Genomic DNA, 15,205 nt, shown 5'->3' with positions numbered 1-15,205 from the left:
TTGTGGTACACCACTACTTGGAGACACATTGAACAGTTCACCGCCGGCCAGAGTGGCCGAGCGGTTCTAGGCACTACAGTCTGGAACCGCGCGACCGCTACAGTCGCAGGTTCCAATCCTGCCTCGGGCATGGATGTGAGTGATGACCTTAGTTAGGTTTAAGTAGTTCTAAGTTCTAGGGGGCTGATGACCTGAGAAGTTGAGTCCCATAGTGCTCACAGCCATTTGAACCATTTGAACAATTCACCTTGCTGCTTTAAGAAACCCGGCTACTTTAATCACTGTGACATCATGTGCAAAGACTTAGTGCTGGAGATTCTTATCACCACCTGGTGATCCAAAGCGTCCACTGGGTTCTTTTGAAGTGCGACTAATATTTTTCAAGATGAGGTAACTTACAAATAATATTTGTCTTAAAATAGGCACTAAAATAATTCCATTAGATCCTCGAATTGTGATCCTATCACAGAAGTACGAGTGAGCTAAAGGTGAACGACCAATAGTGGTGAAGCGCGAAGCCTCAGTAGAGTCCTGCATCTCTGGTGTCTTCAGACAAATCGTTGTGGCCGTGGCCCTTTACTTGTGTAAGAGCTGTTATTTAGTTTTACCGGGAAAATGAGAAGTAAGATAATAAATAACGAACTGTCGTGAAGTTTCACATGAAATTTAGAAAAACTGATACTGAAACCTATCTTTTACGGAAAGTAGTATGTGGCGAAGACTATTTGTGAGTCGTTCAAGCTCTCCTAATATGACCAAGACGATGTTGAAGATGACACACGTACTTCATTATCCAACACGGATGAAAACACCGAAAAAATAGGTAACCCGATTCGATCTGATTGTCGGTTGAGTATTCGGTCGATTGCTACAATTTTAGGAGTTGAGAAAGAACGTGTAAGGCGTTTTAAAATGGAAAACGTTGTGCGAAATTGATGCCGAATATTCTCACGATCGAAAAAAAAGAAAGTCGTGAAATTTTTTGTACTGCAACACTTTGAATATCATTTGAAATGGTCTTCATTTCTTGGAAAGAGTGATAACGTGGAACGAATCTTGGTTTTTCACTTAAGATCCAGAAACTAAACACCAATCCATCTACTGGAAGGGATCAACTTCATCGAGAGCGAAAAATCTCCAATAAGAAAATCAAGATCCAAGCGATGGATTTCTTTTTCGATGGTCATGGAGCTGTGTGTCTGCTGTGGATTTCTGAAGGTCAAACTATTAATCAACATTACTACCTTGAGATTCTTGGCCAACTCCGTGAGAAAATTTATGAAAAAAACGACAAGTGTGGAAGAATAAGTCTTGGGCTGTGCATCAAGACAACGCACAGACTTATACTGCACGTCTGTTAAGAGGTTTCTGGTGAAGTACAGTATCCCAACGTTAGAGCACCCACCATAGTCACCTGACCTAGCACCATGTGACTTTTATCTATTCCACAAGGTCAAATCTGCATTAAAAGAACTAGATTCCAGTCTGCCGAACCAATGGAACAAAAAGTGGTACGTGTCACAAAGGAACTCACGGAGTACTTCCAGCACTGTTCCCACCAATGTAAAATACGCATGGAGCGTTGTAGGAAGAGGGGGGGGGGGTAGTATATTGAGGATGAAAGTAACTAAGTGCGTACGTCTTTGAAATAAATGTCTTACAGCAACTGTCCCATTATTTAATAGCCACACCTCGTAAATATGAAGCAATGGCCGAGGGCATCTAACTGGTCAAAGTCTGAGGACTCTACAAAACATGTGTGTAAATGTGGTGGGTGTATTTCGTGTAGTTTGTTTCCTGTGTATCGCCAATGTGGCGCATTGCCCCACTAGAATACCAAATGTGCGTTACCCGCTCGCGCCGCTTTCAAACAGACTATGAAAATCACTTTAACGTCGAAAACGAGCGCGGAACGCAGATCGCCTTGGGAACAACGTCGGCATATGCGGCGCGTAGGCCTCGGGCCGCGGAGCACGTCGGGACACGTGTCACCTGCGCTAATGCGTTTATGGAGATGAGGCGCTGCTTAGCATTCACAGACGCCGGCCCCTGCGATATTAAACTTAGGCGCACGCCGCGCTGGACGGTGAAGCCACGAATTAAAGTGGCTACCTAGCATTAAGAGCAGGAGCGGTTTCACCTTCGTCCGCACTCTGAAGCAGCCTGTGCCGTAGTGCTGGTAAGGAAATATCAGGAACCACTTTCTTTTGAGGATATTATGTAATGTAGAACATAAGATTGCGGTTGGTTCGGTATGCTAGTATGCTCATTGATTACATTGTATTAAATGTTCTCGGTGAATCTGTAGTCTTAATTCCCCATGTAAATCAGAGCTTTGGACAATATCCACATTTGTTTTCCTCAGAAAAACAATAATTAACTGACAAAAAAGTAACGGAATCATACACATGAAGTCCTACGACATGTAGCGGTTGCTTCCACGCATTTTTAAATGCGAGTCTTCTTTAAAATTGTGCACACACGTTGTAGTTTCCATAGCTGTTTTGATGATGAGTAACAGTAGTTACAAGTTCGGGGAATCATCCACTTCTGCTGAAACGAGACTTTATGCTTATTCATGAGACTGTGTACAGAGAGAGCGTTTGTTTTCTATCCATTATTGAGGATCATATTCATAATGAATATTTTAAATGATAAAACTGCCACCTTTGATTTCGTTTCGTGTAATTGTTTTCACTTTCGTGATATGTGCTTTTCAGCCATTATGAAGTGCACCTGGGAGAGTTATCTGTAAACGTATACAAATCTGCGTAACATGTCACCAAAATATTACACCTCATATCTGCACACAGGACGATTCAGGTGCCCCTACCGATGCTGTTTTATGCAACCCAAGCACGAGATTTTCATATTCTCTTGCTCGCTACACGCAAACTGCTAGACCTACAGAAAAAATAAACAAGATCCTTTTGTAGGAACTTCATTGTAGATACTGGGATACTTTTTCGTTGGAGGCCACAGTTTTCTAGTTTTTCAAGAAAAGCATACAAAAGTGACGTTGAAACGCATCTGCACCCCCACACTCGTCGCTCACCAGTTAGCATCTCCATTGTATTGTTCGTGGGACCAACTGTACAAAACTTTCCTACCACCCGAACTATTCCCTATACTCGACCTTTTCCGGTCTCTATTGATTAGGCTATTATGCCATCAGTATAGTCTGCTAATTTGTTAACATTGGTTCAAATGGTTCATATGGCTCTGAGCACTATGGGACTTAACTTCTGAGGTCATCAGTCCCCTAGAACTTAGAACTACTTAAACCAACTAACGTAAGGACATCATACACATCCATGCCCGAGGCAGGATTCAAACCTGCGAACGTGGCGGTCGCGCGGTTCTAGATAGTAGCGCCTAGAACCGCTCAGCCACCCCGGCTGCCTCAAATAAACAAAAGAAATTTGTGGAATATAAGAGTCTAACGGCTTCCTTTAAGTTTTCGCACGTTGACAGTGTGTCTCTTAGACCCTGGACTGAACTGTGATACGCAGTGACGGTTTAACTCTGTGTAGTGGTCTGAAGATGCAATTCACAATAACTTTCCATTTCACGGTCCGCAGTTTTCATCTGTCAGAAATGTTTAGTCTGTAATGTTCCATATTTCATATATTTTACCTAGTATGAACAAATAAACGTGAACTACATTAGAAATAAAACTGTAACTGCACTAAAGGCATGCACTGTATCACTGCATCGTGGTCTCATCATTCTCAATTAAAAGTCAGAGGATACGTTTCTTTCATGCTGCGCCACAGCAGCAGGTGTTTTAAATCAAGTGAATCTCCACATACAGCTCTTGTCCTTCAGTAATGGTCCACTTTGTCAGCCGTACGATACGGTATATTTTAGATGAAACAGAAAGTGGAATTTCAACACGTACTAATGCAGGAATTTCTTCCATGATCTTACCTCTGTAGTGAGAGGATTAAGACTATGGAATGAGTCTACTGGGACAGTTTCTTTTTCTACTTCTAATGTTTTTCTGTCGACAGTGGGTGCTGTTATAATAAGTAGATTTTATAGACATTTTATCTGCTCGTACAATCGGCCCTATATAATGAGTACGAAGTGCTGCACAAATAATTCGAGAGTTTTTCAGTAAAAAATTAGAAAACGCATCTTACAGTTTAATTTACACCATCATGTTAAAAGTAGTCACCTCGATGTGTGGAACGATTCTAGGAATTTCCCCATTGTTGTAAGCAGTTCTAGAGATCTGTTGGCTGAATCGTGTTCGAAACTGGTTCAAATTCCGCTTAAATCTCTTCTATGGAGCCAAAACGGAGCCCTTACTGTAGTTTCATTTTAGGGAAGAGGAAGAAATTGCAAAGCGTTAGATCAGGCGAGCAGGGCGGATTGTGGCCGGCTGTTAAGTAGTTTTTATGTCAGAATTTCCCTCACAATGAGAGAGGTGTGTGTAGGTGCACTATAGGGTAACAGAAAGCAGTTTTTTGTCTCCTATCTCTCAGGCAGTTCGCGTCTTCCCGCTATCTCCCCAAAACGTCGCAGTAAAACTCTCCCGTGACAATACTACCACGTAAAAGAAATTCCTTATAGTCAATTCCATTAACATGGAAAAGCTTCCCAAATACTGCTCTCCTTTCGCATCCTTTGACTCTCATGTAATCATTGTCTTCAGACAAAATGGCTATAGGACTGATTATATAAAAATTGAAGGTGGAGAAGGAAAGGGAAGGATAGGAAAAGGAGAAGATCACTGCTGTCAGCTGCATCGGGACATTACGCGGAATCAGCGGCGACGAGTGAAAATGTCTACCGGACTGGGATTCGAACACGGGATCTCCCGCTTGCTATGCAGGTGCTTTGACCACTGCGCAGCTGCCTATTAAGCAGGAGATTCCATGTTCAAGTCCCGGTCCGGTACACATTTTCACTCGTCGCCGCTGATTCCGCATAATGTCCCGATGCAGCTGACAGCAGTGATCTCTTCCCTTTCCTATCCTTTTCTTTCCTTCTCCACTTTCAATTTACATATAATGTATCACAGCTCCTGCTTCTGCGACCACGCATTCATGTTATCAAATTAATCCCCAGCTGTCCCCTCTAGACGTGGTGCGTAAAACGCACAATCAATATACCAAAATCTTACCGAGCGAGGTGTCGCTGTGGTTAGCATACTTTACTCGCATTCGGGAGGACGACGGTTCAATCCCGCGTCCGGCCATCCTGATTTAGGTTTTCCGTGATTTCTCTAAATCGCTTCAGGCAAACGCGTTGAGGGTTCCTCTGAAAGGGCACGGCCGACTTCCTGCACCATCCTTCACTAATCTGATGAGACCGATGACCTCGCAGTTTGGTCTGCACCCCCAAATCAACCCAACCAACCAAAATCTTGTCAGGGAGAAACATCCAGGTGGGCTGGGCTAAACTGCATACAGGTTGCCCCTATGATTACACATTTATTTTCAAACATACAAATTACGTCAGAGACACATTTTAGTAATAATTTCTTTACACTGTTAAGCTCAGTCAATGTCGGCTGCCACACAAGCTCATTTAAACATACTATCAGTTGCCGTATTTAGTTTGGACCATCAGCCAAAAATTTAATGAACTGTAAAATGTCTTTTAAATATAGTCACTAGACACTTTAAAACCTGTCGTCCATGAAAACATTCCAAAAATGCGAAATGATCCGATATCTCTACTATGGCCTCCACATAAATAAATACAAATTTTGGCCATTGCCCTATATGGTGTATTGCCGTCAATATTTTCAAACACACAAATTACGTCAGAGACACATTTTATTAATAATTTCTTTACACTGTTAAGCTCAGTCAATGTCGGCTGCCACACAAGCTCATTTAAACATACTATCAGTTACCGTATTTAGTTTGGACCACAAATTGAATAAATACAAATTTTGGCCATTGCCCTATATGGTGTATTGCCGTCAATAGCATTCACTCTCCTTATTCATCTCTAATGCAAAGTAGATTAACATTTAAATAGAAATTTGGGAAGGAACTAGTATTACCATGCATTACCATTTAGACTAAGACTGCCGGCCGCTGTGTCTGAGTGGTTCTAGGAACTTCAGTTCGGAACCGCGCTGCTGCTACGGTCGCAGATTCGATCCTGCCTCGGGTTTGGATGTGTGTGTGTCCTTAGGTTAGTTAGGTTTAAGTAGTTCTAAGTCTAGGGGACTGATGACTTCAGATGTTAAGTCCCATAGTGCTTAGAGTCATTTTCCAGACCAAGACTTATCAGCCAAAACCCACGTAACCTGACAGCTTACAAAATACGATACAAAGCATATTTACTTAAAACTGCTCCAAGGAGCTACCCCCTTTTCTTTAAAAAAAAGTCTGTTTGATAAATAACCCGTGTGCCCACATTCCGTTAACGCCAAGAAGCTGCTCACAGCGTGGCCAATGGCGAATGCATTCGGTAAATAGAGAATGCATGATGATGGTCCAATCGGAACATGCTATGCACATAATAATGCGTAAATATCACTCCGCCGTAAGATATGTCCAGGAATGAAAGTTAAAGCTCCGAATAACACAGTGCAATGCACACCAAGTCTCTTGGATTTCTCTACCGTTAGCACGTACAGTACAAACCTAACTCGTGCCAACAGCAGTGAACATTCGTCATTCGGAGTGGAGTTCAAGATACCGAAATCAGTACAATCACATTTCAGTACCTTGTAATTAGTAGCCACAGAACATACAAGTACCGGCCTTCAAAATGTCTGGCTCAGTCTCCGCACCACATGAACCATCCAGTCAATCCAAAGGCCCCTAAACACGCACCAACAGATCGACCAACAGACCGACAAATTCACCTGTGTAGGCGCTTTGGCAACCGACCAACAACTCTTGTCAGGTGACTGGCTGAGTACGGCCACCCCACAGTCGGTCCTCCATCACACAACACACACATACCGCCACTTTGTTCAACATATAATAGTGGAGTGTGTAGTGCTGTGGTGCCAACCACCCGACAAGTATTCGTCTTTTGTCACTGTGGCGTGGTAACAACTGAGTGAACTCGGCCTGAACTTGTGCAGGCTGCACACAAAATTGGCCGGTCGGTCGACTAGTACGTGCGTAGCGCCGCTAATAGAACCTAAAGATCGGTTGGTTACTGCCGCACGAAGTTTCACTTGCTGATTTTATAACGAAGTTGCGTAGTTGCTTGCAGGAAAACCTCCTCTTTTAGAAAACGGATGTCCTCTGTATCCAGTCCACAAATCACTTTGCCGAGCCCTGCTAGACACACAAAAACACTGCACCGTCGTCTCGAGCGCGGCTCCTATCAAGCGGCAACCCGGCACACGAAGCTCAGCAGATTGGTGACTGACCGCTGTCCCTGGACCCGTGCCTGGAGGAGCAACCCTCTGCCGAGGCTCAGGCATAGAATTTCTGAAAGGCGGTCGTCAAGAAGGGGCTGCACTATCTTGTCAACACGACACCCTGATGCTGCGAAAGCTGGCTGGGAGTGACGAGCCTAGTACAACTAGCAAACCCGATAAAAATTAAACGTAATGATGTAAATAGGGGAATACTATGACCTCTGCAGTTATCTATATCCCAATTTGAATACGAAATTTTGCATCACTTTATCACGGAAAAGAAAAATGAATCTTTAAAATCTTGAACATGGCTGGAGGCAACACTGTAATGTTCTCTTTGCTTAGAAAAAGGCCAAAAACCAGCCAGATCTGTTTCAGTTTCAATAAACCTTATATTATTGCAACTGACCGGCTACATGAAAAACTGTTGTAGTTGCAGTATGATCGAGGAGGGAATACTAGCGATAAAAACGAAACGACTGAATGGCTCCAAATTGACGCATTTCACTTTTCAATTTAAATCTTACTGAGATAGATGATAATGTTTTCTTTTATTGATGTGCTTAATATTAAGCCTTAATGCTGTAAGTTGAATTCTCACTGTCACACTGAATTACTTCTTCAATATATGTCTCCGCTAATTCAACTCTTTCCTCTTCTAGAGAGCCTTTTATTGCTGGAAAGCAATCGAATTCACTGACGCGCGTACAAATTGTCCAGAATTCTTTTTCTGCAAAAAAAAGTTATAAATAACAATAATATTTCTGAGCAGTAAATACATTATCTTGTTCCCTTTGTATAATTAGACTATGCCCTTGGATCTGCAGTATTGCCCACTATCCAGTCGGCCACACTTTCAAATCCGCACGCCATCAGTTATTCCTCCACCTATCTACAGCCGCCACGGCAGCACGAGGGCACTGCCATGAACGATTACACCGCCGCCAATGAGATGCAAGCATCCCCTCTCCGAAACTTTAGTGGCAGGTGTACTGAATTTCGAACATTCACGCACTGATCCCAGTTGGATAACATCTACAGACTTTCATAGTGGCCAGAGCTCGACATCTTCTGAGCAGACACTGTATTCAAGAATGACAAATTTATAAACCTCTTGTATCTGTGTATAATTCAACATTCAACTCTAGCAACTGACGCCTTAACTAAAGCCTCAAAGTAACAACAATATATTTATAAAAATATTGCTTAAATAGGAAATTCGTAGCTGCCGAAATCTATTAAAAATTCTACATTTCATTTCGGCGTTACGTACTAAAGAGAACACAAATGTCATGTCTCGGCTTCATAATAGGGCTTAATACCTTCCCCTAAACAACAGGCTTTACTCGGTATGTAAATGAAGATATTTGCATACACTTAATGTCCTCATATAGTATTTGGGAATGAGCGGAGATTTTAAAGCTAATGAATTTGATGACCTCATCAAGAGCGCTCTGATAAGAGACTTATTTTGCATCAACAGCCTGCCTAAGAATTATACAGTGGCTAGTAGAACTACACTCATATTAAAAAAAAATAGACCATCTTCAACGACTAGAGATAGGACATACATATCCACAGGACACGTACATTAGAATGTTCTGCAGAAATGAATAGCATTTGAACCATGTCGACCCGCGGGTTCAATGTCAGCATCGATATCGCGGCGCAACACCACCTACCTGTAAAATGAGCCTGCACCTCTGGTTGTCGCTATAAACCGAAGGTAATGAACGGATAAGTGTGAACTGAGCAGACGTGCAGGGTGGCTATCAGAGGCATGCGCTAACTGTACCGTCAAATCAGTGGGTTTGAAAGAGGGCGCATTACTGACATGAGAGAATGTGATGCATCCATCCGGGAAGTTTCTGCTCGTTTGAGACGAAATGTTTCAGCAGTGCAACGGGTGTTTGCAGAATGATTCACGAAAGTGAAAAGAAAGTGAAAGAAAAAGTCTTAACATCCACCCTCCGAGAAGATCGACTCCTAATTCGAATGCCATTCCAGCACACGCGTCCTCCTCGGCTCTGATGCAACAATGGAACAGTGGAACACATAGTATACAGGGTTATTACAAATGATTGAAGCGATTTCACAGCTCTACAATAACTTTATTATTTGAGATATTTTCACAATGCTTTGCACACACATACAAAAACTCAAAAAGTTTTTTTAGGCATTCACAAGTGTTCGATTGTGCCCCTTTAGTGATTCGGCAGACATAAAGCGGATAATCAAGTTCCTCCCACACTCGGCGCAGCATGTCCCCATCAATGAGTTCGAAAGCATCGTTGATACGAGCTCGCAATTCTGGCACGTTTCTTGGTAGAGGAGGTTTAAACACTGAATCTTTCACATAACCCCCACAGAAAGAAATCGCATGGGGTTAAGTCGGTAGAGCGTGGAGGTCATGACATGAATTGCTGATCATGATCTCCACCACGACCGATCCATCGGTTTTCCAATCTCCTGTTTAAGAAATGCCGAACATCATGATGGAAGTGCGGTGGAGCACCATCCTGTTGAAAGATGAAGTCGGCGCTGTCGGTCTCCAGTTGTGGCATGAGCCAATTTTCCAGCATGTCCAGATACACGTGTCCTGTAACGTTTTTTTCGCAGAAGAAAAAGGGGCCGTAAACTTTAAACCGTGAGATTGCACAAAACACGTTAACTTTTGGTGAATTGCGAATTTGCTGCACGAATGCGCGAGGATTCTCTACCGCCCAGATTAGCACATTGTGTCTGTTCACTTCACCATTAAGAAAACATGTTGCTTCGTCACTGAAAACAAGTTTCGCACTGAACGCATCCTCTTCCATGAGCTGTTGCAACCGCGCCGAAAATTCAAAGCGTTTGACTTTGTCATCGGGTGTCAGGGCTTGTAGCAATTGTAAACGGTAAGGCTTCTGCTTTAGCCTTTTCCGTAATATTTTCCAAACCGTCGACTGTGGTACGTTTAGCTCCCTGCTTGCTTTATTCGTCGACTTCCGCGGGCTACGCGTCAAACTTGCCCGCACGCGTTCAACCGTTTCTTCGCTCACTGCAGGTCGACCCGTTGATTTCCCCTTACAGAGGCATCCAGAAGCTTTACACTGCGCTTACCATCGCCGAATGGAGTTAGCAGTTGGTGGATCTTTGTTGAACTTCGTCCTGAAGTGTTGTTGCACTGTTATGACTGACTGATGTGAGTGCATTTCAAGCACGACATACGCTTTCTCGGCTCCTGTCGCCATTTTGTCTCACTGCGCTCTCGAGCGCTCTGGCGGCAGAAACCTGAAGTGCGGCTTCAGCCGAACAAAACTTAATGAGTTTTTCTACGTATCTGTAGTGTGTCGTGACCATATGTCAATGAATGGAGCTATAGTGAATTTATGAAATCGCTTCAATCATTTGTAATAGCCCTGTACTTCTGGTGACAGGCCGTCCATTATTTTACAACATGGGTTATGTGCGTGTTGTCCACTTCTGGGCATACCTTTGACGAATGTGAGAAACATGCTAGACGGCAATGTTGTATGGAACGACGTCACTGAGAAAAGGAATGGCACCGACAGCGTTTTCGGACGAATCCGGATTCTGTTTGTTTGAAAATAATGATCGCATTTTGGTTCACCGCAGACAGGGAGACCGGCATTACAGTGACTGCATTCGCACAAGAAGTACAACGCCAACCCAAAGGCCATATGGTGTGGGGTGCTATTGGATACAATCACAAATCACAGTTGGCGTGTGTTCAGGGCACTGTGACCAGTGAGAGCTACGTGAATGATATCCTGCCACCTGTAGCCATACGCATTCCTCACAACACCCCAGACACCACTTTTTCAGCAAAACAATACATGACCACACGTTGCCGCACGGAAACGATCCTTCTTGGTGACGCAGGATAGCCTTCTGTCCTGGTCTACCAGATCAGCAGAATGGTCGCGAGTCGAGACTGTGTGGGATATGGTGCAACGACAGTTGCAGCACTGTGACCCAATGCCTGGCACCACAAATGAACTCTGGAACCTGGTGAAGGAAGTTTGGATGGCTATCCCACAGGACGCCACTCGCCGTTACACGCGACGATGCCATCACTCGTGGAACAAGGTAACAGAGCACATAGCGGACCCTGTGCCTATTAGCTAACACAACACATCCCGAACCGAGGTGACTCAAAAGCTAACCATTTCTGCAGAACATGCTAATGAACATATCCTTTGAATATGAACATCCTGTCTCTAGTCGTTCAGTGTGTTCTGTTTTTCTGAATATGGCAGTACACCTACCTGAGACCTGAATAGCTCTTTAGTCCTCCTCGAAGACGCTACCGAGCGAGGTGGCGCAGTGGATAGCACACTGGACTCGCATTCGGGAGGACGACGGTTCAATCCCGTCTCCGGCCATCCTGATTTAGGTTTTCCGTGATTTCCCTAAATCGCTTCAGGCAAATGCCGGGATGGTTCCTTTGAAAGGGCACGGCCGATTTCCTTCCCCATCCTTCCCTCACCCGAGCTTGCGCTCCGTCTCTAATGACCTCGTTGTCGACGGGACGTTAAACACTAATATCCTCCTCCTCGAAGACGCTGACTGCTTCAGCTGTCACAACTGCGGCAGAGCACTTCTCTGCTCGGCCCCTCATATACATTCGAGCGAGGGCACTGCTGTATTGAGACAGAGCGCGTGTCTTCCTTTGTCTCACCCATTCGTCGTTGCGCATTGCATAGAAACTTCTCCAGTGTTTCCGATGCACGTTACTGACTGTGGTGTACCACCGCGATTTTTCGACGTACCCCAGCAGAACTGCGAGCCAGTTTCGAATAATGTCGTTAATATATTCACTGCGGCCTCCACCGTGTCGTGTCATGCGTTAATGCTCGAATTGGATAATTGTAGAATTAGTTACCTACGAAGAAATTATTACTCTAACGAGATGCAAATATTGATATTTTAAGCATTTGAGTTTTATGTCTGAAACCTAATCCAAAGTTTTTGTTAGCACAACCACAGAAAAATTTATTTAATCTCTCAAGATGTAATTGTCCCCAGGTGTGGAACCACTGAACTAGGTAAAGACTGGACTGATACCGACGTCTCGCCTCGGGTACACGATGTGCAAACATTTAAAAAACGTTCTAACACCTGATCTTAGGTTTGCTTACCATAGACGCAGACAGACGAGGTAACAGATTTCGTACTGGAGGGAGTGGTGGACTCAGGACGTGCATCATAAACCACATAACACTACGGACCCCGTAATAGAAACGGGAAATGCCAATGGAATAACAATGATGCGTTCATGAGTGGCGGGTAACAAACGCGGAACATTAATTTTATGCTAATTATAACATCTTCAGTCGGTTATTTCCTTCGATATATCTTTTTCACTAAAATGGTCTTCGTAAGGATACACATCATTATTATAATATTTTTGTTATTTTATAACGAAATACAAGATCCAGCAAGTTAACGTTAAGTACGATATTTAGCCTTCCTCTAAACAAGGACATCTCTTTTTTTACAATTTTCTTTTTAAGAATTACAAAGATGTAACTGGAATATTACACTAATATTGAAAAGCCACTTTAATTGTTTTGAATGATATTCTAGGAAAATACATGGTGAGTCACTAACTGTTGCCACCAGAAATAACTCCAGAAGTATGACAGGAGCTGAAATATTTGTGGAACGAAAGTTGCACGGGACGAGGGGGGCCATGATATGACTGACGTTGGTCTTTTCTTGCTATGTGGGGTTACTTCCGAAATTTGAAGGTCGACTTTGTTGTTTTAAATGGGATGCTGTAGGTTGGTACTTATTTTCTGATAGCGGCTATCGAGACGAATCCAATGATGTGTAACAGTAAGGTGTTTGAAGGTCAACGAAGGTCAGAAAGGTGGCATGAACGTCCATTTACAGGTGCTCGAAGTGATGACCATTGGTATCAATGCAGTGCTGCAATCTTCTTATCATGGATTGAGTGCTATTCCTTATCACAACGACACTTACCGAAGCACATGCTCTGACAATTCTCTCTCGCATATCTTCAGGTGTAGTCTGAACGCCTTTATAAACAAAGTCTTTAACGAATCCCCGCAAGAAAAAATCCAGAGGTGTGAAGTCTGGCGAACGACAGAAAATAACGCTATCAGATGCGGGCAGCTTGACACCTCCAGAAAGATAGTTCACTGCCCCCTCTGAACGCTGACTTTACCAGCCGTCAATACTGGTCGGCTCCAGTTCGGTTGCGGACTTCGAAATTATCAGTACTGAGTAATAGTAAAACGATACATATCCCGCGTTCTGCGAGTGTTATTAGTGTGTAAAAGTAACTGTATGTGGGAGACACAGGATGCACATTAAGCCACTTCAGAAGGAGAAGTTACGTCTCTCATCTTTTCCAAACAAATAAAATGTTCTGGTAGCCTGCAACTGTTATATACAAATCATATCGGATTCCTGCCACCGGCCATAGCAACTTCTTCGTTGTTTGTGTCGACGTTACCTCCCATAATAGCCGACACGTCACTGAGCAATCCGAAGAAACCACCGTTTTGCTGGCGAGTGTATTTTCGTAAGACACAACAGTTTTAACAGTAACTCACACGTGGGATGGTAATAACCTAGAACGACTGCTACTAGTCTCCGATCGGTCATGCAGGAGGACACAGATTTTGATATGTGAAATGCGTCAGTCGATTGCTGGAGTGGTACGTTTCATATTTAATACGGTTTAACTGAATTAATCTCAGGATGAGTAACATTCTCGCCGATTACTAAATATTTAATGCTCATTATTTATAACTAAATGTTGCCTGTATTCTGATTGGAGGCCGCATGTTACATATTTCTGCCGGTGCACGTTTTTAGCGGTATCATGATGAGCCGAGAAGACATCAGAAGCCTAGGGCAGCGACTTGGGCCTTTTGTGGGGCTGCCAGGGGAGTGCCGTCTGGCTGTCTACAGAGAAAGTGCGACCGGTCACCGAAAGCTGCCATTCATCACACATTGTCGAGCTTACTGCCTGGCCGTCGGCGCCTGCACGTCTCTCCGCTAGCTGTGCCTTCTACAATACGGGAGTCAGACTTTTATCTACAGAATTTATGTAATCAACCTTGACGAGAACCAAGCCCTGTGTAGAATATTTCCATCTCATATGCCAGGTCATTGTGCAGATATCGGTTCCAAAGAATGTATTTTTCTCTGACTGACCGTTTCCAAGTAGGCAGCAGAGTGGGAGTTAGGTCGTAGATACAGATATCTGTTGTCTCATTCGTGGGAACGGACGCATTGGCGTTTCTCTTTCTAAGGGTTGTTGCTAGGTACCCCTTATTTTCGAACCACATTTTATTTCCCTTATTTTCAAGATTTACATTGTATGTCGAGTCTGGCAGATATAAGTGAGCTGAAGGAGTACTGCAGAACGCATTAGCTATACGTAAGACCTCAGTTACGCTAGCTCAAGTTACTACTGGACCATCTAGAGCTGCCAGTAGACTCCGGGATGAGGCGCAGTGGCTAGCTATGAGAAAAGAAACACGTCAGTGAACGCTACGTAAGGAAACCACAGATATTCTGGTGCGAAGCAAGTGATTTTGGCTCTGAGCACTATGGGACTCAACTGCTGAGGTCATTAGTCCCCTAGAACTTAGAACTAGTTAAACCTAACTAACCTAAGGACATCACAAACATCCATGCCCGAGGCAGGATTCGAACCTGCGACCGTAGCGGTCTTGCGGTTCCAGACTGCAGCGCCTTTAACCGCGCGGCCACATCGGCCGGCGCAAGTGATTTTGTTCAAAATGTATTTACTAATAAAAACAACTTTTTCCACTACAGGGATTGAGAGAAGCCTGTCAGTTATATATTACTACCGGT

The sequence above is a fragment of the Schistocerca serialis genome, chromosome 2 (genome assembly GCF_023864345.2).
Source record: "Schistocerca serialis cubense isolate TAMUIC-IGC-003099 chromosome 2, iqSchSeri2.2, whole genome shotgun sequence".
Classification (NCBI taxonomy): Eukaryota; Metazoa; Arthropoda; class Insecta; order Orthoptera; family Acrididae; genus Schistocerca; species Schistocerca serialis.
The sequence above is the reverse complement of the archived record's forward strand: the minus strand, read 5'-3'. Positions refer to the sequence as shown.